Source organism: Ambystoma mexicanum, chromosome 1p (assembly GCF_040938575.1).
Source record: "Ambystoma mexicanum isolate Mex_15411 chromosome 1p, UKY_AmexF1_1, whole genome shotgun sequence".
Classification (NCBI taxonomy): domain Eukaryota; kingdom Metazoa; phylum Chordata; class Amphibia; order Caudata; family Ambystomatidae; genus Ambystoma; species Ambystoma mexicanum.
Genome location: NC_090921.1, coordinates 1027369158 through 1027396876, shown reverse-complemented (window position 1 = coordinate 1027396876; position 27719 = coordinate 1027369158). Strand labels below are relative to the sequence as shown.

Below are 27719 nucleotides of genomic sequence, written 5' to 3'. Positions count from 1 at the left end.
CTTTAAGTGGGCCGGGGCCTGCCGGGGCCGGGCCCCGGCAGTCTCCAAAAAGTGAGGCTGAGCCGGGGCCCTGCCGGGGCCCCCCAGCCCCACCACGCCATGGCAGGATGCATTATCCCGCCGCGGCCGCAGTCGCAACGAGAGATGCGCCCGCCAGTTAAACGTCAGGCAAGCTGACAGAAGTGCCAGACAGCCACAGCGTCGCTGTGACTGGCTGGCACTTCCGTCAGTCTCTGTAACTTTCTCTGATGACCCCTCATCTGAGGGGCCATCAGAGGAAGCTACAGTCCCTTAGTTCCCCTCGCCAGGTCACTGACCCTCAGCGAACCCGCGGGCTCCATGATCTAATATGTAGATTAGATCACGGAGCCCGCGGGTTCGCAGAGAGTGAAAGACGCCTCGGGGTCAGTGCTCTGAGCAGAGATCACTGAGCCCGAGGCGCCTTTCTCCTTTGGCAAGTCTTTATAAAAGATGCCTTCAACTGTGTACGTTTAAGCCATCTTTTATACACGTAGAAATATTTCTATGTTTATAACAGATGGCTTGAATCGTACACAATTCAAAGCAACTTTTATAAAGCTTTGTCGACGGACAAAGCCACCTTGGGTTTTGTCCGTCCTCAACGCTTTATAAAAGATGCCTACGTTTCAAGACGTCTTTTATAAACATAGACATATGTTACAAATGTCTATGTTTATAAAAGGCAGCTTGAATAGTACACAAACCATAGTAAGGTAAGCACACAAGTGTGCGTAACTTACTATGGTGTGTGCACTTTCAAGCCACCTTTTATAAACATAGAAATATGTAACATTGCTATGAATATAAAAGAAGGCTTGAAAAATACACAAACCATAGTAGTACGCAAACAAATATATAAATGCTCAAATACATTTATATATTTGTTTGCGTACCTTACTATGATTTGTGCACTTTTAGGCCACGCCCACAATGGAGGCCACGCCTCCAAACGAGGGCCCCCCTCAATTTCTTACCCCACTTAAAGCACTGCCCTTAGTATGGTGGTCAGTAACATGCAGGAGACTGCGGAGGGGGTCATTTTTTTAATTGGGAACTGATGTGCTTTTACTCAATTCGGGAACGTCACAAGCCAAATTTGTAGTATTTTGCACGAATTGCAAGAGATGTTTACAAGTCGACGGTTGAAGTGGAAGCTCGTATTGAGTTTGCTAGAGAGCGATTTGCCAAGCCTTCGATAGCTCAGTTGGTAGAGCGGAGGACTGTAGTGTTAAAATAGGCATTCTTAGGTCGCTGGTTCAAATCCGGCTCGAAGGACTTTTGCCAAATGCACATTTTATTGAATACTTGGAAAGTAAAATACTTGGAAAGTAAAATAACAGACAATTTATAATTATATTATATTTCATCACTGAAAATAGATGCCTTTTGCTTTGAGGCTGTGGCCACGTTATTTTTCTGTCCAACACGAATCTTCATTGGTTTCCTGTGAGGTGTTTTGGATCCCCATCTCTTGCTATGAACTGGCAAAACAGCAGAATCCCCTTGACAATCTTGATTTTTCAAGGGAAATGAGAGAACACTGTACACCATCCAAGATATTAAAATATTGTCAAGGCCCAACACGGCTGAATACTCTGAGGAGATGGCCTGTGAGGCGCCGCCTTTCAACTTTTCCCCCTTAGTATGGTGGTCATTAACATGCGGGAGACTGCGGAGGGGGTCATTTTTTTAATTGGGAACTGATGTGCTTTTACTCAATTCGGGAACCTCACAAGCCAAATTTGTAGTATTTTGCACGAATTGCAAGAGATGTTTACAAGTCGACGGTTGAACTGGAAGCTCGTATTGAGTTTGCTAGAGAATGATTTGCCAAGCCTTTGATAGCTCAGTTGGTAGAGCGGAGGACTGTAGTGGTAAAACAGGCATCCTTAGGTCGCTGGTTCAAATCCGGCTCGAAGGACTTTTGCCAAATGCAAATTTTATTGAATACTTGGAAAGTAAAATACTTGGAAAATAAAATAACAGAAAATTTATAATTATATTATATTTCATCACTGAAAATAGATGCCTTTTGCTTTGAGGCTGTGGCCACGTTATGTTTCTGTCCAACACCAATCTTCATTGGTTTCCTGTGAGGTGTTTCGGATCCCCATCTCTTGCTATGAACTGGCAAAACAGCAGAATCCCCTTGACAATCTTGATTTCTCAAGGGAAATGAGAGAACAGTATACACCATCCAAGATATTAAAATATTGTCAAGGCCCAACACGGCTGAATACTCTGAGGAGATGGCCTGTGAGGCGCCGCCTTTCAACTTTTCCCCCTTAGTATGGTGGTCAGTAACATGCAGGAGACTGCGGAGGGGGTCATTTTTTAATTGGGAACTGGTGTGCTTTTACTCAATTCGGGAACGTCACAAGCCAAATTTGTAGTATTTTGCACGAATTGCAAGAGATGTTTACAAGTCGACGGTTGAAGTGGAAGCTCGTATTGAGTTTGCTAGAAAGCGATTTGCCAAGCCTTCGATAGCTCAGTTGGTAGAGCGGAGGACTGTAGTGGTAAAACAGGCATCCTTAGGTCGCTGGTTCAAATCCAGCTCAAAGGACTTTTGCCAAATGCACATTTTATTGAATACTTGGAAAGTAAAATACTTGGAAAGTAAAATAACAGACAATTTATAATTATATTATATTTCATCACTGAAAATAGATGCCTGTTGCTTTGAGGCTGTGGCCACGTTATGTTTCTGTCCAACACGAATCTTCATTGGTTTCATGTGAGGTGTTTTGGATCCCCATCTCTTGCTATGAACTGACAAAACAGCAGAATCCCCTTGACAATCTTGATTTCTCAAGGGAAATGGGAGAACACCATACACCATCCAAGATATTAAAATATTGTCAAGGCCGAACACTGATGAATACTCTGAGGAGATGGCCTGTGAGGCGCAGTCTTTCAACTTTTCCTCCTTAGTATGGTGGTCAGTAACATGAGGGAGACTGCGGAGGCGGTCATTTTTTTAATTGGGAACTGATGTGCTTTTACTCAATTCGGGAAACTCACAAGCCAAATTTGTAGTATTTTGCACGAATTGCAAGAGATGTTTGCATGTCGACGGTTGAAGTGGAAGCTCGAATTCAGCTTGCTAGAGAACGGTTTGCCAAGCCTTTCGATAGCTCAGTTGGTAGAGGGGAGGACTGTAGTGGTAAAACAGGCATCCTTAGGTCGCTGGTTCAAATCCGGCTCGAAGGACTTTTGCCAAATGCAAATTTTATTGAATACTTGGAAAGTAAAATACTTGGAAAATAACATAACAGACAATTTATAATTAGATTATATTTCATCACTGAAAATAGATGCCTTTTGCTTTGAGGCTGTGGCCACATTATTTTTCTGTCCAACATCAATCTTCTTTGGTTTACTGTGAGGTGTTTTGGATCCCCATCTCTTGCTATGAACTGGCAAAACAGCAGAATCCCATTGACAATCTTGATTTCTCAAGGGAAATGAGAGAACACTATACACCATCCAAGATATTAAAATATTGTCAAGGCCCAACATGGCTGAATACTCTGAGGAGATGGCCTGTGAGGCGCCGCCTTTCAACTTTTCCCCCTTAGTATGGTGGTCAGTAACATGCGGGAGACAGCGGAGGGGGTCATTTTTTTAATTGTGAACTGATGTGCTTTTACTCAATTCGGGAACCTCACAAGCCAAATTTGTAGTATTTTGCACGAATTGCAAAAGATGTTTACAAGTCGACGGTTGAAGTGGAAGCTTGTATTGAGTTTGCTAGAGAATGATTTGCCAAGCCTTCGATAGCTCGTCGCTGGTTCAAATCCGGCTCAAAGGACTTTTGCCAAATGCACATTTTATTGAATACTTGGAAAGTAAAATACTTGGAAAGTAAAATAACAGACAATTTATAATTATATTATATTTCATCACTGAAAATAGATGCCTTTTGCTTTGAGGCTGTGACCACGTTATTTTTCTGTCCAACACGAATCTTCATTGGTTTCCTGTGAGGTGTTTTGGATCCCCATCTCTTGCTATGAACTGGCAAAACAGCAGAATCCCCTTGACAATCTTGATTTCTCAAGGGAAATGAGAGAACACTATACACCATCCAAGATATTAAAATATTGTCAAGGCCCAACACGGCTGAATACTCTGAGGAGATGGCCTGTGAGGCGCCGCCTTTCAACTTTTCCCCCTTAGTATGGTGGTCATTAACATGCGGGAGACTGCGGAGGGGGTCATTTTTTTAATTGGGAACTGATGTGCTTTTACTCAATTCGGGAACCTCACAAGCCAAATTTGTAGTATTTTGCACGAATTGCAAGAGATGTTTACAAGTCGACGGTTGAAGTGGAAGCTCGTATTGAGTTTGCTAGAGAATGATTTGCCAAGCCTTCGATAGCTCAGTTGGTAGAGGGGAGGACTGTAGTGGTAAAACAGGCATCCTTAGGTCGCTGGTTCAAATCCGGCTCGAAGGACTTTTTCCAAATGCAAATTTTATTGAATACTTGGAAAGTAAAATACTTGGAAATTAAAATAACAGACAATTTATAATTATATTATATTTCATCACTGAAAATAGATGCCTTTTGCTTTGAGGCTGTGGCCACGTTATTTTTCTGTCCGACACCAATCTTGGTTGGTTTCCTGTGAGGTGTTTTGGATCTCCATCTCTTGCTATGAACTGACAAAACAGCAGAATCCCCTTGACAATCTTGATTTCTCAAGGGAAATGGGAGAACACCATACACCATCCAAGATATTAAAATATTGTCAAGGCCGAACACTGATGAATACTCTGAGGAGATGGCCTGTGAGGCGCAGCCTTTCAACTTTTCCTCCTTAGTATGGTGGTCAGTAACATGCGGGAGACTGCGGAGGCGGTCATTTTTTTAATTGGGAACTGATGTGCTTTTACTCAATTCGGGAACCTCACAAGCCAAATTTGTAGTATTTTGCACGAATTGCAAGAGATGTTTGCATGTCGACGGTTGAAGTGGAAGCTCGAATTGAGCTTGCTAGAGAACGGTTTGCCAAGCCTTCGATAGCTCAGTTGGTAGAGGGGAGGACTGTAGTGGTAAAACAGGCATCCTTAGGTCGCTGGTTCAAATCCGGCTCGAAGGACTTTTGCCAAATGCAAATTTTATTGAATACTTGGAAAGTAAAATACTTGGAAAATAACATAACAGACGATTTATAATTATATTATATTTCATCACTGAAAATAGATGCCTTTTGCTTTGAGGCTGTGGCCACATTATTTTTCTGTCCAACACCAATCTTCTTTGGTTTCCTGTGAGGTGTTTTTTTGATCCCCATCTCTTGCTATGAACTGGCAAAACAGCATAATCCCCTTGACAATCTTGATTTCTCAAGGAAAATGAGAGAACACTATACACCATCCAAGATATTAAAATATTGTCAAGGCCCAACGCGGCTGAATACTCCGAGGAGATGGCCTGTGAGGTGCCGCCTTTCAACTTTTCCCCCTTAGTATGGTGGTCAGTAACATGCGGGAGACTGCGGAGGGGGTCATTTTTTTAATTGGGAACTGATGTGCTTTTACTCAATTCGGAAACCTCACAAGCCAAATTTGTAGTATTTTGCACGAATTGCAAGAGATGTTTACAAGTCGACGGTTGAAGTGGAAGCTCGTATTGAGTTTGCTAGAGTTGATTTGTCAAGCCTTCGATAGCTCAGTTGGTAGAGCGGAGGACTGTAGTGGTACAACAGGCATCCTTAGGTCGCTGGTTCAAATCCAGATTGTAGGACTTTTGCCAAATGCAAATTTTATTGAATACTTGGAAAGTAAAATGCTTGGAAAATAAAATAACAGACAATTTATAATTATATTATATTTCATCACTGAAAATAGATGCCTTTTGCTTTGAGGCTGTGGCCACGTTATTTTTCTGTCCAACACGAATCTTCATTGGTTTCCTGTGAGGTGTTTTGGATCCCCATCTCTTGCTATGAACTGGCAAAACAGCAGAATCCCCTTGACAATCTTGATTTTTCAAGGGAAATGAGAGAACACTGTACACCATCCAAGATATTAAAATATTGTCAAGGCCCAACACGGCTGAATACTCTGAGGAGATGGCCTGTGAGGCGCCGCCTTTCAACTTTTCCCCCTTAGTATGGTGGTCATTAACATGCGGGAGACTGCGGAGGGGGTCATTTTTTTAATTGGGAACTGATGTGCGTTTACTCAATTCGGGAACCTCACAAGCCAAATTTGTAGTATTTTGCACGAATTGCAAGAGATGTTTACAAGTCGACGGTTGAAGTGGAAGCTCGTATTGAGTTTGCTAGAGAATGATTTGCCAAGCCTTCGATAGCTCGGTTGGTAGAGCGGAGGACTGTAGTGGTACAACAGGCATCCTTAGGTCGCTGGTTCAAATCCGGCTCGAAGGACTTTTGCCAAATGCAAATTTTATTGAATACTTGGAAAGTAAAATACTTGGAAAGTAAAATAACAGACAATTTATAATTATATTATATTTCATCACTGAAAATAGATGCCTGTTGCTTTGAGGCTGTGTCCACGTTATGTTTCTGTCCAACACAAATCTTCATTGGTTTCATGTGAGGTGTTTTGGATCCCCATCTCTTGCTATGAACTGGCAAAACAGCAGAATCCCCTTGACAATCTTGATTTCTCAAGGGAAATGAGAGAACACTATACACCATCCAAGATATTAAAATATTGTCAAGGCCCAACACGGCTGAATACTCTGAGGAGATGGCCTGTGAGGCGCCGCCTTTCAACTTTTCCCCCTTAGTATGGTGGTCAGTAACATGCGGGAGATGCGGAGGGGGTCATTTTTTTAATTGTGAACTGATGTGCTTTTACTCAATTCGGGAACCTCACAAGCCAAATTTGTAGTATTTTGCACGAATTGCAAGAGATGTTTACAAGTCGACGGTTGAAGTGGAAGCTTGTATTGAGTTTGCTAGAGAATGATTTGCCAAGCCTTCGATAGCTCGTCGCTGGTTCAAATCCGGCTCAAAGGACTTTTGCCAAATGCACATTTTATTGAATACTTGGAAAGTAAAATACTTGGAAAGTAAAATAACAGACAATTTATAATTATATTATATTTCATCACTGAAAATAGATGCCTTTTGCTTTGAGGCTGTGGCCACGTTATTTTTCTGTCCAACACGAATCGTCATTGGTTTCCTGTCAGGTGTTTTGGATCCCCATCTCTTGCTATGAACTGGCAAAACAGCAGAATCCCCTTGACAATCTTGATTTCTCAAGGGAAATGAGAGAACACTATACACCATCCAAGATAATAAAATATTGTCAAGGCCCAACACGGCTGAATACTCTGAGGAGATGGCCTGTGAGGCGCCGCCTTTCAACTTTTCCCCCTTAGTATGGTGGTCATTAACATGTGGGAGACTGCGGAGGGGGTAATTTTTTTAATTGGGAACGGATGTGCTTTTACTCAATTCGGGAACCTCACAAGCCAAATTTGTAGTATTTTGCACGAATTGCAAGAGATGTTTGAATGTCGACGGTTGAAGTGGAAGCTCGTATTGAGCTTGCTAGAGACTGATTTGCCAAGCCTTCGATAGCTCAGTTGGTAGAGCGGAGGACTGTAGTGGTAAAACAGGCATCCTTAGGTCGCTGGTTCAAATCCGTCTCGAAGGACTTTTTCCAAATGCAAATTTTATTGAATACTTGGAAAGTAAAATACTTGGAAAGTAAAATAACAGACAATTTATAATTATATTATATTTCATCACTGAAAATAGATGCCTTTTGCTTTGAGGCTGTGGCCACGTTATTTTTCTGTCCAACACGAATCTTCATTGGTTTCCTGTGAGGTGTTTTGGATCCCCATCTCTTGCTATGAACTGGCAAAACAGCAGAATCCCCTTGACAATCTTGATTTTTCAAGGGAAATGAGAGAACACTGTACACCATCCAAGATATTAAAATATTGTCAAGGCCCAACATGGCTGAATACTCTGAGGAGATGGCCTGTGAGGCGCCGCCTTTCAACTTTTCCCCCTTAGTATGGTGGTCATTAACATGCGGGAGACTGCGGAGGGGGTCATTTTTTTAATTGGGAACTGATGTGCTTTTACTCAATTCGGGAACCTCACAAGCCAAATTTGTAGTATTTTGCATGAATTGCAAGAGATGTTTGCAAGTCGACGGTTGAACTGGAAGCTCGTATTGAGTTTGCTAGAGAATGATTTGCCAAGCCTTTGATAGCTCAGTTGGTAGAGCGGAGGACTGTAGTGGTAAAACAGGCATCCTTAGGTCGCTGGTTCAAATCCGGCTCGACGGACTTTTGCCAAATGCAAATTTTATTGAATACTTGGAAAGTAAAATACTTGGAAAATAAAATAACAGACAATTTATAATTATATTATATTTCATCACTGAAAATAGATGCCTTTTGCTTTGAGGCTGTGGCCACGTTATGTTTCTGTCCAACACCAATCTTCATTGGTTTCCTCTGAGGTGTTTCGGATCCCCATCTCTTGCTATGAACTGGCAAAACAGCAGAATCCCCTTGACAATCTTGATTTCCCAAGGGAAATGAGAGAACAGTATACACCATCCAAGATATTAAAATATTGTCAAGGCCCAACACGGCTGAATACTCTGAGGAGATGGCCTGTGAGGCGCCGCCTTTCAACTTTTCCCCCTTAGTCAGTGCTTTAAGTGGGCCGGGGCCTGCCGGGGCCGGGCCCCGGCAGTCTCCAAAAAGTGAGGCTGAGCCGGGGCCCTGCCGGGGCACCCCAGCCCCACCACGCCATGGTAGGATGCATTATCCCGCCGCGGCCGCAGTCGCAACGAGAGATGCGCACGCCAGTTAAACGTCAGGCAAGCTGACAGAAGTGCCAGACAGCCACAGCGTCGCTGTGACTGGCTGGCACTTCCGTCAGTCTCTGTAACTTTCTCTGATGACCCCTCATCTGAGGGGCCATCAGAGGAAGCTACAGTCCCTTAGTTCCCCTCGCCAGGTCACTGACCCTCAGCGAACCCGCGGGCTCCATGATCTAATATGTAGATTAGATCACGGAGCCCGCGGGTTCGCAGAGAGTGAAAGACGCCTCGGGGTCAGTGCTCTGAGCAGAGATCACTGAGCCCGAGGCGCCTTTCTCCTTTGGCAAGTCTTTATAAAAGATGCCTTCAACTGTGTACGTTTAAGCCATCTTTTATACACGTAGAAATATTTCTATGTTTATAACAGATGGCTTGAATCGTACACAATTCAAAGCAACTTTTATAAAGCTTTGTCGACGGACAAAGCCACCTTGGGTTTTGTCCGTCCTCAACGCTTTATAAAAGATGCCTACGTTTCAAGACGTCTTTTATAAACATAGACATATGTTACAAATGTCTATGTTTATAAAAGGCAGCTTGAATAGTACACAAACCATAGTAAGGTAAGCACACAAGTGTGCGTAACTTACTATGGTGTGTGCACTTTCAAGCCACCTTTTATAAACATAGAAATATGTAACATTGCTATGAATATAAAAGAAGGCTTGAAAAATACACAAACCATAGTAGTACGCAAACAAATATATAAATGCTCAAATACATTTATATATTTGTTTGCGTACCTTACTATGATTTGTGCACTTTTAGGCCACGCCCACAATGGAGGCCACGCCTCCAAACGAGGGCCCCCCTCAATTTCTTACCCCACTTAAAGCACTGCCCTTAGTATGGTGGTCAGTAACATGCAGGAGACTGCGGAGGGGGTCATTTTTTTAATTGGGAACTGATGTGCTTTTACTCAATTCGGGAACGTCACAAGCCAAATTTGTAGTATTTTGCACGAATTGCAAGAGATGTTTACAAGTCGACGGTTGAAGTGGAAGCTCGTATTGAGTTTGCTAGAGAGCGATTTGCCCAACCTTCGATAGCTCAGTTGGTAGAGCGGAGGACTGTAGTGTTAAAATAGGGATCCTTAGATCGCTGGTTCAAATCCGGCTCGAAGGACTTTTGCCAAATGCACATTTTATTGAATACTTGGAAAGTAAAATACTTGGAAAGTAAAATAACAGACAATTTATAATTATATTATATTTCATCACTGAAAATAGATGCCTTTTGCTTTGAGGCTGTGGCCACGTTATTTTTCTGTCCAACACGAATCTTCATTGGTTTCCTGTGAGGTGTTTTGGATCCCCATCTCTTGCTATGAACTGGCAAAACAGCAGAATCCCCTTGACAATCTTGATTTTTCAAGGGAAATGAGAGAACACTGTACACCATCCAAGATATTAAAATATTGTCAAGGCCCAACACGGCTGAATACTCTGAGGAGATGGCCTGTGAGGCGCCGCCTTTCAACTTTTCCCCCTTAGTATGGTGGTCATTAACATGCGGGAGACTGCGGAGGGGGTCATTTTTTTAATTGGGAACTGATGTGCTTTTACTCAATTCGGGAACCTCACAAGGCAAATTTGTAGTATTTTGCACGAATTGCAAGAGATGTTTACAAGTCGACGGTTGAACTGGAAGCTCGTATTGAGTTTGCTAGAGAATGATTTGCCAAGCCTTTGATAGCTCAGTTGGTAGAGCGGAGGACTGTAGTGGTAAAACAGGCATCCTTAGGTCGCTGGTTCAAATCCGGCTCGAAGACTTTTGCCAAATGCAAATTTTATTGAATACTTGGAAAGTAAAATACTTGGAAAATAAAATAACAGACAATTTATAATTATATTATATTTCATCACTGAAAATAGATGCCTTTTGCTTTGAGGCTGTGGCCACGTTATGTTTCTGTCCAACACGAATCTTCATTGGTTTCATGTGAGGTGTTTTGGATCCCCATCTCTTGCTATGAACTGACAAAACAGCAGAATCCCCTTGACAATCTTGATTTCTCAAGGGAAATGAGAGAACAGTATACACCATCCAAGATATTAAAATATTGTCAAGGCCGAACACTGATGAATACTCTGAGGAGATGGCCTGTGAGGCGCAGCCTTTCAACTTTTCCTCCTTAGTATGGTGGTCAGTAACATGCGGGAGACTGCGGAGGCGGTCATTTTTTTAATTGGGAACTGATGTGCTTTTACTCAATTCGGGAACCTCACAAGCCAAATTTGTAGTATTTTGCACGAATTGCAAGAGATGTTTGCATGTCGACGGTTGAAGTGGAAGCTCGAATTGAGCTTGCTAGAGAATGGTTTGCCAAGCCTTCGATAGCTCAGTTGGTAGAGGGGAGGACTGTAGTGGTAAAACAGGCATCCTTAGGTTGCTGGTTCAAATCCGGCTTGAAGGACTTTTGCCAAATGCAAATTTTATTGAATACTTGGAAAGTAAAATACTTGGAAAATAACATAACAGACAATTTATAATTAGATTATATTTCATCACTGAAAATAGATGCCTTTTGCTTTGAGGCTGTGGCCACATTATTTTTCTGTCCAACATCAATCTTCTTTGGTTTACTGTGAGGTGTTTTGGATCCCCATCTCTTGCTATGAACTGGCAAAACAGCAGAATCCCATTGACAATCTTGATTTCTCAAGGGAAATGAGAGAACACTATACACCATCCAAGATATTAAAATATTGTCAAGGCCCAACATGGCTGAATACTCTGAGGAGATGGCCTGTGAGGCGCCGCCTTTCAACTTTTCCCCATTAGTATGGTGGTCAGTAACATGCGGGAGACTGCGGAGGGGGTCATTTTTTTAATTGTGAACTGATGTGCTTTTACTCAATTCGGGAACCTCACAAGCCAAATTTGTAGTATTTTGCACGAATTGCAAGAGATGTTTACAAGTCGACGGTTGAAGTGGAAGCTTGTATTGAGTTTGCTAGAGAATGATTTGCCAAGCCTTCGATAGCTCGTCGCTGGTTCAAATCCGGCTCAAAGGACTTTTGCCAAATGCACATTTTATTGAATACTTGGAAAGTAAAATACTTGGAAAGTAAAATAACAGACACTTTATAATTATATTATATTTCATCACTGAAAATAGATGCCTTTTGCTTTGAGGCTGTGGCCACGTTATTTTTCTGTCCAACACGAATCTTCATTGGTTTCCTGTCAGGTGTTTTGGATCCCCATCTCTTGCTATGAACTGGCAAAACAGCAGAATCCCCTTGACAACCTTGATTTCTCAAGGGAAATGAGAGAACACTATACACCATCCAAGATATTAAAATATTGTCAAGGCCCAACACGGCTGAATACTCTGAGGAGATGGCCTGTGAGGCGCCGCCTTTCAACTTTTCCCCCTTAGTATGGTGGTCAGTAACATGCAGGAGACTGCGGAGGGGGTCATTTTTTAATTGGGAACTGTTGTGCTTTTACTCAATTCGGGAACGTCACAAGCCAAATTTGTAGTATTTTGCACGAATTGCAAGAGATGTTTACAAGTCGACGGTTGAAGTGGAAGCTCGTATTGAGTTTGCTAGAAAGCAATTTACCAAGCCTTCGATAGCTCAGTTGGTAGAGCGGAGGACTGTAGTGGTAAAACAGGCATCCTTAGGTCGCTGGTTCAAATCCGGCTCGAAGGACTTTTGCCAAGTCCAAGATATTAAAATATTGTCAAGGCCCAACACGGCTGAATACTCTGAGGAGATGGCCTGTGAGGCGCCGCCTTTCAACTTTTCCCCCTTAGTCAGTGCTTTAAGTGGGCCGGGGCCTGCCGGGGCCGGGCCCCGGCAGTCTCCAAAAAGTGAGGCTGAGCCGGGGCCCTGCCGGGGCCCCCCAGCCCCACCACGCCATGGCAGGATGCATTATCCCGCCGCGGCCGCAGTCGCAACGAGAGATGCGCCCGCCAGTTAAACGTCAGGCAAGCTGACAGAAGTGCCAGACAGCCACAGCGTCGCTGTGACTGGCTGGCACTTCCGTCAGTCTCTGTAACTTTCTCTGATGACCCCTCATCTGAGGGGCCATCAGAGGAAGCTACAGTCCCTTAGTTCCCCTCGCCAGGTCACTGACCCTCAGCGAACCCGCGGGCTCCATGATCTAATATGTAGATTAGATCACGGAGCCCGCGGGTTCGCAGAGAGTGAAAGACGCCTCGGGGTCAGTGCTCTGAGCAGAGATCACTGAGCCCGAGGCGCCTTTCTCCTTTGGCAAGTCTTTATAAAAGATGCCTTCAACTGTGTACGTTTAAGCCATCTTTTATACACGTAGAAATATTTCTATGTTTATAACAGATGGCTTGAATCGTACACAATTCAAAGCAACTTTTATAAAGCTTTGTCGACGGACAAAGCCACCTTGGGTTTTGTCCGTCCTCAACGCTTTATAAAAGATGCCTACGTTTCAAGACGTCTTTTATAAACATAGACATATGTTACAAATGTCTATGTTTATAAAAGGCAGCTTGAATAGTACACAAACCATAGTAAGGTAAGCACACAAGTGTGCGTAACTTACTATGGTGTGTGCACTTTCAAGCCACCTTTTATAAACATAGAAATATGTAACATTGCTATGAATATAAAAGAAGGCTTGAAAAATACACAAACCATAGTAGTACGCAAACAAATATATAAATGCTCAAATACATTTATATATTTGTTTGCGTACCTTACTATGATTTGTTCACTTTTAGGCCACGCCCACAATGGAGGCCACGCCTCCAAACGAGGGCCCCCCTCAATTTCTTACCCCACTTAAAGCACTGCCCTTAGTATGGTGGTCAGTAACATGCAGGAGACTGCGGAGGGGGTCATTTTTTTAATTGGGAACTGATGTGCTTTTACTCAATTCGGGAACGTCACAAGCCAAATTTGTAGTATTTTGCACGAATTGCAAGAGATGTTTACAAGTCGACGGTTGAAGTGGAAGCTCGTATTGAGTTTGCTAGAGAGCGATTTGCCAAGCCTTCGATAGCTCAGTTGGTAGAACGGAGGACTGTAGTGTTAAAATAGGCATCCTTAGGTCGCTGGTTCAAATCCGGCTCGAAGGACTTTTGCCAAATGCACATTTTATTGAATACTTGGAAAGTAAAATACTTGGAAAGTAAAATAACAGACAATTTATAATTATATTATATTTCATCACTGAAAATAGATGCCTTTTGCTTTGAGGCTGTGGCCACGTTATTTTTCTGTCCAACACGAATCTTCATTGGTTTCCTGTGAGGTGTTTTGGATCCCCATCTCTTGCTATGAACTGGCAAAACAGCAGAATCCCCTTGACAATCTTGATTTTTCAAGGGAAATGAGAGAACACTGTACACCATCCAAGATATTAAAATATTGTCAAGGCCCAACACGGCTGAATACTCTGAGGAGATGGCCTGTGAGGCGCCGCCTTTCAACTTTTCCCCCTTAGTATGGTGGTCATTAACATGCGGGAGACTGCGGAGGGGGTCATTTTTTTAATTGGGAACTGATGTGCTTTTACTCAATTCGGGAACCTCACAAGCCAAATTTGTAGTATTTTGCACGAATTGCAAGAGATGTTTACAAGTCGACGGTTGAACTGGAAGCTCGTATTGAGTTTGCTAGAGAATGATTTGCCAAGCCTTTGATAGCTCAGTTGGTAGAGCGGAGGACTGTAGTGGTAAAACAGGCATCCTTAGGTCGCTGGTTCAAATCCGGCTCGAAGGACTTTTGCCAAATGCAAATTTTATTGAATACTTGGAAAGTAAAATACTTGGAAAATAAAATAACAGACAATTTATAATTATATTATATTTCATCACTGAAAATAGATGCCTTTTGCTTTGAGGCTGTGGCCACGTTATGTTTCTGTCCAACACCAATCTTCATTGGTTTCCTGTGAGGTGTTTCGGATCCCCATCTCTTGCTATGAACTGGCAAAACAGCAGAATCCCCTTGACAATCTTGATTTCTCAAGGGAAATGAGAGAACAGTATACACCATCCAAGATATTAAAATATTGTCAAGGCCCAACACGGCTGAATACTCTGAGGAGATGGCCTGTGAGGCGCCGCCTTTCAACTTTTCCCCCTTAGTATGGTGGTCAGTAACATGCAGGAGACTGCGGAGGGGGTCATTTTTTAATTGGGAACTGGTGAGCTTTTACTCAATTCGGGAACGTCACAAGCCAAATTTGTAGTATTTTGCACGAATTGCAAGAGATGTTTACAAGTCGACGGTTGAAGTGGAAGCTCGTATTGAGTTTGCTAGAAAGCGATTTGCCAAGCCTTCGATAGCTCAGTTGGTAGAGCGGAGGACTGTAGTGGTAAAACAGGCATCCTTAGGTCGCTGGTTCAAATCCGGCTTGAAGGACTTTTGCCAAATGCACATTTTATTGAATACTTGGAAAGTAAAATACTTGGAAAGTAAAATAACAGACAATTTATAATTATATTATATTTCATCACTGAAAATAGATGCCTGTTGCTTTGAGGCTGTGGCCACGTTATGTTTCTGTCCAACACGAATCTTCATTGGTTTCATGTGAGGTGTTTTGGATCCCCATCTCTTGCTATGAACTGACAAAACAGCAGAATCCCCTTGACAATCTTGATTTCTCAAGGGAAATGGGAGAACACCATACACCATCCAAGATATTAAAATATTGTCGAGGCCGAACACTGATGAATACTCTGAGGAGATGGCCTGTGAGGCGCAGCCTTTCAACTTTTCCTCCTTAGTATGGTGGTCAGTAACATGCGGGAGACTGCGGAGGCGGTCATTTTTTTAATTGGGAACTGATGTGCTTTTACTCAATTCGGGAAACTCACAAGCCAAATTTGTAGTATTTTGCACGAATTGCAAGAGATGTTTGCATGTCGACGGTTGAAGTGGAAGCTCGAATTCAGCTTGCTAGAGAACGGTTTGCCAAGCCTTCGATAGCTCAGTTGGTAGAGGGGAGGACTGTAGTGGTAAAACAGGCATCCTTAGGTCGCTGGTTCAAATCCGGCTCGAAGGACTTTTGCCAAATGCAAATTTTATTGAATACTTGGAAAGTAAAATACTTGGAAAATAACATAACAGACAATTTATAATTAGATTATATTTCATCACTGAAAATAGATAACTTTTGCTTTGAGGCTGTGGCCACATTATTTTTCTGTCCAACATCAATCTTCTTTGGTTTACTGTGAGGTGTTTTGGATCCCCATCTCTTGCTATGAACTGGCAAAACAGCAGAATCCCATTGACAATCTTGATTTCTCAAGGGAAATGAGAGAACACTATACACCATCCAAGATATTAAAATATTGTCAAGGCCCAACATGGCTGAATACTCTGAGGAGATGGCCTGTGAGGCGCCGCCTTTCAACTTTTTCCCCCTTAGTATGGTGGTCAGTAACATGCGGGAGACAGCGGAGGGGGTCATTTTTTTAATTGTGAACTGATGTGCTTTTACTCAATTCGGGAACCTCACAAGCCAAATTTGTAGTATTTTGCACGAATTGCAAAAGATGTTTACAAGTCGACGGTTGAAGTGGAAGCTTGTATTGAGTTTGCTAGAGAATGATTTGCCAAGCCTTCGATAGCTCGTCGCTGGTTCAAATCCGGCTCAAAGGACTTTTGCCAAATGCACATTTTATTGAATACTTGGAAAGTAAAATACTTGGAAAGTAAAATAACAGACAATTTATAATTATATTATATTTCATCACTGAAAATAGATGCCTTTTGCTTTGAGGCTGTGGCCACGTTATTTTTCTGTCCAACACGAATCTTCATTGGTTTCCTGTGAGGTGTTTTGGATCCCCATCTCTTGCTATGAACTGGCAAAACAGCAGAATCCCCTTGACAATCTTGATTTTTCAAGGGAAATGAGAGAACACTGTACACCATCCAAGATATTAAAATATTGTCAAGGCCCAACACGGCTGAATACTCTGAGGAGATGGCCTGTGAGGCGCCGCCTTTCAACTTTTCCCTCTTAGTATGGTGGTCATTAACATGCGGGAGACTGCGGAGGGGGTCATTTTTTTAATTGGGAACTGATGTGCTTTTACTCAATTCGGGAACCTCACAAGCCAAATTTGTAGTATTTTGCACGAATTGCAAGAGATGTTTACAAGTCGACGGTTGAAGTGGAAGCTCGTATTGAGTTTGCTAGAGAATGATTTGCCAAGCCTTCGATAGCTCGGTTGGTAGAGCGGAGGACTGTAGTGGTACAACAGGCATCCTTAGGTCGCTGGTTCAAATCGGGCTCGAAGGACTTTTGCCAAATGCAAATTTTATTGAATACTTGGAAAGTAAAATACTTGGAAAGTAAAATAACAGACAATTTATAATTATATTATATTTCATCACTGAAAATAGATGCCTGTTGCTTTGAGGCTGTGGCCACGTTATGTTTCTGTCCAACACAAATCTTCATTGGTTTCATGTGAGGTGTTTTGGATCCCCATCTCTTGCTATGAACTGGCAAAACAGCAGAATCCCCTTGACAATCTTGATTTCTCAAGGGAAATGAGAGAACACTATACACCATCCAAGATATTAAAATATTGTCAAGGCCCAACACGGCTGAATACTCTGAGGAGATGGCCTGTGAGGCGCCGCCTTTCAACTTTTCCCCCTTAGTATGGTGGTCAGTAACATGCGGGAGATGCGGAGGGGGTCATTTTTTTAATTGTGAACTGATGTGCTTTTACTCAATTCGGGAACCTCACAAGCCAAATTTGTAGTATTTTGCACGAATTGCAAGAGATGCTTACAAGTCGACGGTTGAAGTGGAAGCTTGTATTGAGTTTGCTAGAGAATGATTTGCCAAGCCTTCGATAGCTCGTCGCTGGTTCAAATCCGGCTCAAAGGACTTTTGCCAAATGCACATTTTATTGAATACTTGGAAAGTAAAATACTTGGAAAGTAAAATAACAGACAATTTATAATTATATTATATTTCATCACTGAAAATAGATGCCTTTTGCTTTGAGGCTGTGGCCACGTTATTTTTCTGTCCAACACGAATCGTCATTGGTTTCCTGTCAGGTGTTTTGGATCCCCATCTCTTGCTATGAACTGGCAAAACAGCAGAATCCCCTTGACAATCTTGATTTCTCAAGGGAAATGAGAGAACACTATACACCATCCAAGATATTAAAATATTGTCAAGGCCCAACACGGCTGAATACTCTGAGGAGATGGCCTGTGAGGCGCCGCCTTTCAACTTTTCCCCCTTAGTATGGTGGTCATTAACATGCGGGAGACTGCGGAGGGGGTCATTTTTTTAATTGGGAACGGATGTGCTTTTACTCAATTCGGGAACCTCACAAGCCAAATTTGTAGTATTTTGCACGAATTGCAAGAGATGTTTGAATGTCGACGGTTGAAGTGGAAGCTCGTATTGAGCTTGCTAGAGACTGATTTGCCAAGCCTTCGATAGCTCAGTTGGTAGAGCGGAGGACTGTAGTGGTAAAACAGGCATCCTTAGGTCGCTGGTTCAAATCCGTCTCGAAGGACTTTTTCCAAATGCAAATTTTATTGAATACTTGGAAAGTAAAATACTTGGAAAGTAAAATAACAGACAATTTATAATTATATTATATTTCATCACTGAAAATAGATGCCTTTTGCTTTGAGGCTGTGGCCAAGTTATTTTTCTGTCCAACACGAATCTTCATTGGTTTCCTGTGAGGTGTTTTGGATCCCCATCTCTTGCTATGAACTGGCAAAACAGCAGAATCCCCTTGACAATCTTGATTTTTCAAGGGAAATGAGAGAACACTGTACACCATCCAAGATATTAAAATATTGTCAAGGCCCAACATGGCTGAATACTCTGAGGAGATGGCCTGTGAGGCGCCGCCTTTCAACTTTTCCCCCTTAGTATGGTGGTCATTAACATGCGGGAGACTGCGGAGGGGGTCATTTTTTTAATTGGGAACTGATGTGCTTTTACTCAATTCGGGAACCTCACAAGCCAAATTTGTAGTATTTTGCACGAATTGCAAGAGATGTTTACAAGTCGACGGTTGAAGTGGAAGCTCGTATTGAGTTTGCTAGAAAGCGATTTGCCAAGCCTTCGATAGCTCAGTTGGTAGAGCGGAGGACTGTAGTGGTAAAACAGCCATCCTTAGGTCGCTGGTTCAAATCCGGCTCGAAGGACTTTTGCCAAATGCAAATTTTATTGAATACTTGGAAAGTAAAATACTTGGAAAGTAAAATAACAGACAATTTATAATTATATTATATTTCATCACTGAAAATAGATGCCTTTTGCTTTGAGGCTGTGGCCACGTTATTTTTCTGTCCGACACCAATCTTCGTTGGTTTCCTGTGAGGTATTTTGGATCCCCATCTCTTGCTATGAACTGACAAAACAGCAGAATCCCCTTGACAATCTTGATTTCTCAAGGGAAATGGGAGAACACTATACACCATCCAAGATATTAAAATATTGTCAAGGCCCAACATGGCTGAATACTCTGAGGAGATGGCCTGTGAGGCGCCGCCTTTCAACTTTTCCCCCTTAGTATGGTGGTCAGTAACATGCGGGAGACAGCGGAGGGGGTCATTTTTTTAATTGTGAACTGATGTGCTTTTACTCAATTCGGGAACCTCACAAGCCAAATTTGTAGTATTTTGCACGAATTGCAAAAGATGTTTACAAGTCGACGGTTGAAGTGGAAGCTTGTATTGAGTTTGCTAGAGAATGATTTGCCAAGCCTTCGATAGCTCGTCGCTGGTTCAAATCCGGCTCAAAGGACTTTTGCCAAATGCACATTTTATTGAATACTTGGAAAGTAAAATACTTGGAAAATAACATAACAGACAATTTATAATTAGATTATATTTCATCACTGAAAATAGATGCCTTTTGCTTTGAGGCTGTGGCCACATTATTCTTCTGTCCAACATCAATCTTCATTGGTTTCCTGTCAGGTGTTTTGGATCCCCATCTCTTGCTATGAACTGGCAAAACAGCAGAATCCCCTTGACAATCTTGATTTCTCAAGGGAAATGAGAGAACACTATACACCATCCAAGATATTAAAATATTGTCAAGGCCCAACATGGCTGAATACTCTGAGGAAATGGCCTGTGAGGCGCCGCCTTTCAACTTTTCCCCCTTAGTATGGTGGTCAGTAACATGCGGGTGACTGCGGAGGGGGTCATTTTTTTAATTGGGAACTGATGTGCTTTTACTCAATTCGGGAACCTCACAAGCCAAATTTGTAGTATTTTGCACGAATTGCAAGAGATGTTTACAAGTCGACGGTTGAAGTGGAAGCTTGTATTGAGTTTGCTAGAGAATGATTTGCCAAGCCTTCGATAGCTCGTCGCTGGTTCAAATCCGGCTCAAAGGACTTTTGCCAAATGCACATTTTATTGAATACTTGGAAAGTAAAATACTTGGAAAGTAAAATAACAGACAATTTATAATTATATTATATTTCATCACTGAAAATAGATGCCTTTTGCTTTGAGGCTGTGGCCACGTTATTTTTCTGTCCAACACGAATCTTCATTGGTTTCCTGTCAGGTGTTTTGGATCCCCATCTCTTGCTATGAACTGGCAAAACAGCAGAATCCCCTTGACAATCTTGATTTCTCAAGGGAAATGAGAGAACACTATACACCATCCAAGATATTAAAATATTGTCAAGGCCCAACACGGCTGAATACTCTGAGGAGATGGCCTGTGAGGCGACGCCTTTCAACTTTTCCCCCTTAGTATGGTGGTCATTAACATGCGGGTGACTGCGGAGGGGGGCATTTTTTTAATTGGGAACTGATGTGCTTTTACTTAATTCGGGAACCTCACAAGCCAAATTTGTAGTATTTTGCACGAATTGCAAGAGATGTTTACAAGTCGACGGTTGAAGTGGAAGCTCGTATTGAGTTTGCTAGAGAATGATTTGCCAAGCCTTCGATAGCTCAGTTGGTAGAGCGGAGGACTGTAGTGGTAAAACAGGCATCCTTAGGTCGCTGGTTCAAATCCGGCTCGAAGGACTTTTGCCAAATGCAAATTTTATTGAATACTTGGAAAGTAAAATACTTGGAAAATAAAATAACAGACAATTTATAATTATATTATATTTCATCACTGAAAATAGATGCCTTTTGCTTTGAGGCTGTGGCCACGTTATGTTTCTGTCCAACACCAATCTTCATTGGTTTCCTGTGAGGTGTTTCGGATCCCCATCTCTTGCTATGAACTGGCAAAACAGCAGAATCCCCTTGACAATCTTGATTTCCCAAGGGAAATGAGAGAACAGTATACACCATCCAAGATATTAAAATATTGTCAAGGCCCAACACGGCTGAATACTCTGAGGAGATGGCCTGTGAGGCGCCGCCTTTCAACTTTTCCCCCTTAGTCAGTGCTTTAAGTGGGCCGGGGCCCCATCTCTTGCTATGAACTGGCAAAACAGCAGAATCCCATTGACAATCTTGATTTCTCAAGGGAAATGAGAGAACACTATACACCATCCAAGATATTAAAATATTGTCAAGGCCCAACATGGCTGAATACTCTGAGGAGATGGCCTGTGAGGCGCCGCCTTTCAACTTTTCCCCCTTAGTATGGTGGTCAGTAACATGCGGGAGACTGCGGAGGGGGTCATTTTTTTAATTGTGAACTGATGTGCTTTTACTCAATTCGGGAACCTCACAAGCCAAATTTGTAGTATTTTGCACGAATTGCAAGAGATGTTTACAAGTCGACGGTTGAAGTGGAAGCTTGTATTGAGTTTGCTAGAGAATGATTTGCCAAGCCTTCGATAGCTCGTCGCTGGTTCAAATCCGGCTCAAAGGACTTTTGCCAAATGCACATTTTATTGAATACTTGGAAAGTAAAATACTTGGAAAGTAAAATAACAGACAATTTATAATTATATTATATTTCATCACTGAAAATAGATGCCTTTTGCTTTGAGGCTGTGGCCACGTTATTTTTCTGTCCAACACGAATCTTCATTGGTTTCCTGTCAGGTGTTTTGGATCCCCATCTCTTGCTATGAACTGGCAAAACAGCAGAATCCCCTTGACAATCTTGATTTCTCAAGGGAAATGAGAGAACACTATACACCATCCAAGATATTAAAATATTGTCAAGGCCCAACACGGCTGAATACTCTGAGGAGATGGCCTGTGAGGCGCCGCCTTTCAACTTTTCCCCCTTAGTCAGTGCTTTAAGTGGGCCGGGGCCTGCCGGGGCCGGGCCCTGGCAGTCTCCAAAAAGTGAGGCTGAGCCGGGGCCCTGCCGGGGCCCCCCAGCCCCACCACGCCATGGCAGGATGCATTATCCCGCCGCGGCCGCAGTCGCAACGAGAGATGCGCCCGCCAGTTAAACGTCAGGCAAGCTGACAGAAGTGCCAGACAGCCACAGCGTCGCTGTGACTGGCTGGCACTTCCGTCAGTCTCTGTAACTTTCTCTGATGACCCCTCATCTGAGGGGCCATCAGAGGAAGCTACAGTCCCTTAGTTCCCCTCGCCAGGTCACTGACCCTCAGCGAACCCGCGGGCTCCATGATCTAATATGTAGATTAGATCACGGAGCCCGCGGGTTCGCAGAGAGTGAAAGACGCCTCGGGGTCAGTGCTCTGAGCAGAGATCACTGAGCCCGAGGCGCCTTTCTCCTTTGGCAAGTCTTTATAAAAGATGCCTTCAACTGTGTACGTTTAAGCCATCTTTTATACACGTAGAAATATTTCTATGTTTATAACAGATGGCTTGAATCGTACACAATTCAAAGCAACTTTTATAAAGCTTTGTCGACGGACAAAGCCACCTTGGGTTTTGTCCGTCCTCAACGCTTTATAAAAGATGCCTACGTTTCAAGACGTCTTTTATAAACATAGACATATGTTACAAATGTCTATGTTTATAAAAGGCAGCTTGAATAGTACACAAACCATAGTAAGGTAAGCACACAAGTGTGCGTAACTTACTATGGTGTGTGCACTTTCAAGCCACCTTTTATAAACATAGAAATATGCAACATTGCTATGAATATAAAAGAAGGCTTGAAAAATACACAAACCATAGTAGTACGCAAACAAATATATAAATGCTCAAATACATTTATATATTTGTTTGCGTACCTTACTATGATTTGTGCACTTTTAGGCCATGCCCACAATGGAGGCCACGCCTCCAAACGAGGGCCCCCCTCAATTTCTTACCGCACTTAAAGCACTGCCCTTAGTATGGTGGTCAGTAACATGCAGGAGACTGCGGAGGGGGTCATTTTTTTAATTGGGAACTGATGTGCTTTTACTCAATTCGGGAACGTCACAAGCCAAATTTGTAGTATTTTGCACGAATTGCAAGAGATGTTTACAAGTCGACGGTTGAAGTGGAAGCTCGTATTGAGTTTGCTAGAGAGCGATTTGCCAAGCCTTCGATAGCTCAGTTGGTAGAGCGGAGGACTGTAGTGTTAAAATAGGCATCCTTAGGTCACTGGTTCAAATCCGGCTCGAAGGACTTTTGCCAAATGCACATTTTATTGAATACTTGGAAAGTAAAATACTTGGAAAGTAAAATAACAGACAATTTATAATTATATTATATTTCATCACTGAAAATAGATGCCTTTTGCTTTGAGGCTGTGGCCACGTTATGTTTCTGTCCAACACCAATCTTCATTGGTTTCCTGTGAGGTGTTTCGGATCCCCATCTCTTGCTATGAACTGGCAAAACAGCAGAATCCCCTTGACAATCTTGATTTCCCAAGGGAAATGAGAGAACAGTATACACCATCCAAGATATTAAAATATTGTCAAGGCCCAACACGGCTGAATACTCTGAGGAGATGGCCTGTGAGGCGCCGCCTTTCAACTTTTCCCCCTTAGTCAGTGCTTTAAGTGGGCCGGGGCCCCATCTCTTGCTATGAACTGGCAAAACAGCAGAATCCCATTGACAATCTTGATTTCTCAAGGGAAATGAGAGAACACTATACACCATCCAAGATATTAAAATATTGTCAAGGCCCAACATGGCTGAATACTCTGAGGAGATGGCCTGTGAGGCGCCGCCTTTCAACTTTTCCCCCTTAGTATGGTGGTCAGTAACATGCGGGAGACTGCGGAGGGGGTCATTTTTTTAATTGTGAACTGATGTGCTTTTACTCAATTCGGGAACCTCACAAGCCAAATTTGTAGTATTTTGCACGAATTGCAAGAGATGTTTACAAGTCGACGGTTGAAGTGGAAGCTTGTATTGAGTTTGCTAGAGAATGATTTGCCAAGCCTTCGATAGCTCGTCGCTGGTTCAAATCCGGCTCGAAGGACTTTTGCCAAATGCACATTTTATTGAATACTTGGAAAGTAAAATACTTGGAAAGTAAAATAACAGACAATTTATAATTATATTATATTTCATCACTGAAAATAGATGCCTTTTGCTTTGAGGCTGTGGCCACGTTATTTTTCTGTCCAACACGAATCTTCATTGGTTTCCTGTCAGGTGTTTTGGATCCCCATCTCTTGCTATGAACTGGCAAAACAGCAGAATCCCCTTGACAATCTTGATTTCTCAAGGGAAATGAGAGAACACTATACACCATCCAAGATATTAAAATATTGTCAAGGCCCAACACGGCTGAATACTCTGAGGAGATGGCCTGTGAGGCGCCGCCTTTCAACTTTTCCCCCTTAGTCAGTGCTTTAAGTGGGCCGGGGCCTGCCGGGGCCGGGCCCTGGCAGTCTCCAAAAAGTGAGGCTGAGCCGGGGCCCTGCCGGGGCCCCCCAGCCCCACCACGCCATGGCAGGATGCATTATCCCGCCGCGGCCGCAGTCGCAACGAGAGATGCGCCCGCCAGTTAAACGTCAGGCAAGCTGACAGAAGTGCCAGACAGCCACAGCGTCGCTGTGACTGGCTGGCACTTCCGTCAGTCTCTGTAACTTTCTCTGATGACCCCTCATCTGAGGGGCCATCAGAGGAAGCTACAGTCCCTTAGTTCCCCTCGCCAGGTCACTGACCCTCAGCGAACCCGCGGGCTCCATGATCTAATATGTAGATTAGATCACGGAGCCCGCGGGTTCGCAGAGAGTGAAAGACGCCTCGGGGTCAGTGCTCTGAGCAGAGATCACTGAGCCCGAGGCGCCTTTCTCCTTTGGCAAGTCTTTATAAAAGATGCCTTCAACTGTGTACGTTTAAGCCATCTTTTATACACGTAGAAATATTTCTATGTTTATAACAGATGGCTTGAATCGTACACAATTCAAAGCAACTTTTATAAAGCTTTGTCGACGGACAAAGCCACCTTGGGTTTTGTCTGTCCTCAACGCTTTATAAAAGATGCCTACGTTTCAAGACGTCTTTTATAAACATAGACATATGTTACAAATGTCTATGTTTATAAAAGGCAGCTTGAATAGTACACAAACCATAGTAAGGTAAGCACACAAGTGTGCGTAACTTACTATGGTGTGTGCACTTTCAAGCCACCTTTTATAAACATAGAAATATGCAACATTGCTATGAATATAAAAGAAGGCTTGAAAAATACACAAACCATAGTAGTACGCAAACAAATATATAAATGCTCAAATACATTTATATATTTGTTTGCGTACCTTACTATGATTTGTGCACTTTTAGGCCACGCCCACAATGGAGGCCACGCCTCCAAACGAGGGCCCCCCTCAATTTCTTACCCCACTTAAAGCACTGCCCTTAGTATGGTGGTCAGTAACATGCAGGAGACTGCGGAGGGGGTCATTTTTTTAATTGGGAACTGATGTGCTTTTACTCAATTCGGGAACGTCACAAGCCAAATTTGTAGTATTTTGCACGAATTGCAAGAGATGTTTACAAGTCGACGGTTGAAGTGGAAGCTCGTATTGAGTTTGCTAGAGAGCGATTTGCCAAGCCTTCGATAGCTCAGTTGGTAGAGCGGAGGACTGTAGTGTTAAAATAGGCATCCTTAGGTCACTGGTTCAAATCCGGCTCGAAGGACTTTTGCCAAATGCACATTTTATTGAATACTTGGAAAGTAAAATACTTGGAAAGTAAAATAACAGACAATTTATAATTATATTATATTTCATCACTGAAAATAGATGCCTTTTGCTTTGAGGCTGTGGCCACGTTATTTTTCTGTCCGACACCAATCTTCGTTGGTTTCCTGTGAGGTATTTTGGATCCCCATCTCTTGCTATGAAATGACAAAACAGCAGAATCCCCTTGACAATCTTGATTTCTCAAGGGAAATGGGAGAACACTATACACCATCCAAGATATTAAAATATTGTCAAGGCCGAACACTGATGAATACTCTGAGGAGATGGCCTGTGAGGCGCCACCTTTCAACTTTTCCTCCTTTGTATGGTGGTCAGTAACATGCGGGAGACTGCGGAGGGGGTCATTTTTTTAATTGTGAACTGATGTGCTTTTACTCAATTCGGGAACCTCACAAGCCAAATTTGTAGTATTTTGCACGAATTGCAAGAGATGTTTGAATGTCGACGGTTGAAGTGGAAGCTCGTATTGAGCTTGCTAGAGACTGATTTGCCAAGCCTTCGATAGCTCAGTTGGTAGAGCGGAGGACTGTAGTGGTAAAACAGGCATCCTTAGGTCGCTGGTTCAAATCCGGCTCGAAGGACTTTTGCCAAATGCACATTTTATTGAATACTTGGAAAGTAAAATACTTGGAAAGTAAAATAACAGACAATTTATAATTATATTATATTTCATCACTGAAAATAGATGCCTTTTGCTTTGAGGCTGTGGCCACGTTATTTTTCTGTCCAACACGAATCTTCATTGGTTTCCTGTCAGGTGTTTTGGATCCCCATCTCTTGCTATGAACTGGCAAAACAGCAGAATCCCCTTGACAATCTTGATTTCTCAAGGGAAATGAGAGAACACTATACACCATCCAAGATATTAAAATATTGTCAAGGCCCAACACGGCTGAATACTCTGAGGAGATGGCCTGTGAGGCGCCGCCTTTCAACTTTTCCCCCTTAGTCAGTGCTTTAAGTGGGCCGGGGCCTGCCGGGGCCGGGCCCTGGCAGTCTCCAAAAAGTGAGGCTGAGCCGGGGCCCTGCCGGGGCCCCCCAGCCCCACCACGCCATGGCAGGATGCATTATCCCGCCGCGGCCGCAGTCGCAACGAGAGATGCGCCCGCCAGTTAAACGTCAGGCAAGCTGACAGAAGTGCCAGACAGCCACAGCGTCGCTGTGACTGGCTGGCACTTCCGTCAGTCTCTGTAACTTTCTCTGATGACCCCTCATCTGAGGGGCCATCAGAGGAAGCTACAGTCCCTTAGTTCCCCTCGCCAGGTCACTGACCCTCAGCGAACCCGCGGGCTCCATGATCTAATATGTAGATTAGATCACGGAGCCCGCGGGTTCGCAGAGAGTGAAAGACGCCTCGGGGTCAGTGCTCTGAGCAGAGATCACTGAGCCCGAGGCGCCTTTCTCCTTTGGCAAGTCTTTATAAAAGATGCCTTCAACTGTGTACGTTTAAGCCATCTTTTATACACGTAGAAATATTTCTATGTTTATAACAGATGGCTTGAATCGTACACAATTCAAAGCAACTTTTATAAAGCTTTGTCGACGGACAAAGCCACCTTGGGTTTTGTCTGTCCTCAACGCTTTATAAAAGATGCCTACGTTTCAAGACGTCTTTTATAAACATAGACATATGTTACAAATGTCTATGTTTATAAAAGGCAGCTTGAATAGTACACAAACCATAGTAAGGTAAGCACACAAGTGTGCGTAACTTACTATGGTGTGTGCACTTTCAAGCCACCTTTTATAAACATAGAAATATGCAACATTGCTATGAATATAAAAGAAGGCTTGAAAAATACACAAACCATAGTAGTACGCAAACAAATATATAAATGCTCAAATACATTTATA

General features: G+C 42.9%; 8 non-coding genes across 8 annotated transcripts; all 8 read left to right on the top strand.

Annotated features, from left to right (window-relative positions):
- Positions 1-1856: 1856 nt before the first annotated feature.
- TRNAY-GUA (transfer RNA tyrosine (anticodon GUA)) lies at positions 1857-1942 on the top strand. Its single transcript is given in 2 exon segments — positions 1857-1893; positions 1907-1942. It is a non-coding gene; the product is annotated as a tRNA-Tyr (tRNA).
- Positions 1943-9896: 7954 nt separating this feature from the next.
- Positions 9897-9982, top strand: TRNAY-GUA (transfer RNA tyrosine (anticodon GUA)). The gene is given in 2 exon segments: positions 9897-9933; positions 9947-9982. It is a non-coding gene; the product is annotated as a tRNA-Tyr (tRNA).
- A 2451-nt stretch (positions 9983-12433) lies between these two features.
- TRNAY-GUA (transfer RNA tyrosine (anticodon GUA)) lies at positions 12434-12519 on the top strand. The gene is given in 2 exon segments: positions 12434-12470; positions 12484-12519. It is a non-coding gene; the product is annotated as a tRNA-Tyr (tRNA).
- A 1966-nt stretch (positions 12520-14485) lies between these two features.
- On the top strand, positions 14486-14571 carry TRNAY-GUA (transfer RNA tyrosine (anticodon GUA)). The gene is given in 2 exon segments: positions 14486-14522; positions 14536-14571. It is a non-coding gene; the product is annotated as a tRNA-Tyr (tRNA).
- Positions 14572-15130: 559 nt separating this feature from the next.
- On the top strand, positions 15131-15216 carry TRNAY-GUA (transfer RNA tyrosine (anticodon GUA)). The gene is given in 2 exon segments: positions 15131-15167; positions 15181-15216. It is a non-coding gene; the product is annotated as a tRNA-Tyr (tRNA).
- Positions 15217-18916: 3700 nt separating this feature from the next.
- Positions 18917-19002, top strand: TRNAY-GUA (transfer RNA tyrosine (anticodon GUA)). The gene is given in 2 exon segments: positions 18917-18953; positions 18967-19002. It is a non-coding gene; the product is annotated as a tRNA-Tyr (tRNA).
- A 1762-nt stretch (positions 19003-20764) lies between these two features.
- TRNAY-GUA (transfer RNA tyrosine (anticodon GUA)) lies at positions 20765-20850 on the top strand. The gene is given in 2 exon segments: positions 20765-20801; positions 20815-20850. It is a non-coding gene; the product is annotated as a tRNA-Tyr (tRNA).
- Positions 20851-26360: 5510 nt separating this feature from the next.
- TRNAY-GUA (transfer RNA tyrosine (anticodon GUA)) lies at positions 26361-26446 on the top strand. Its single transcript is given in 2 exon segments — positions 26361-26397; positions 26411-26446. It is a non-coding gene; the product is annotated as a tRNA-Tyr (tRNA).
- Positions 26447-27719: the final 1273 nt, after the last annotated feature.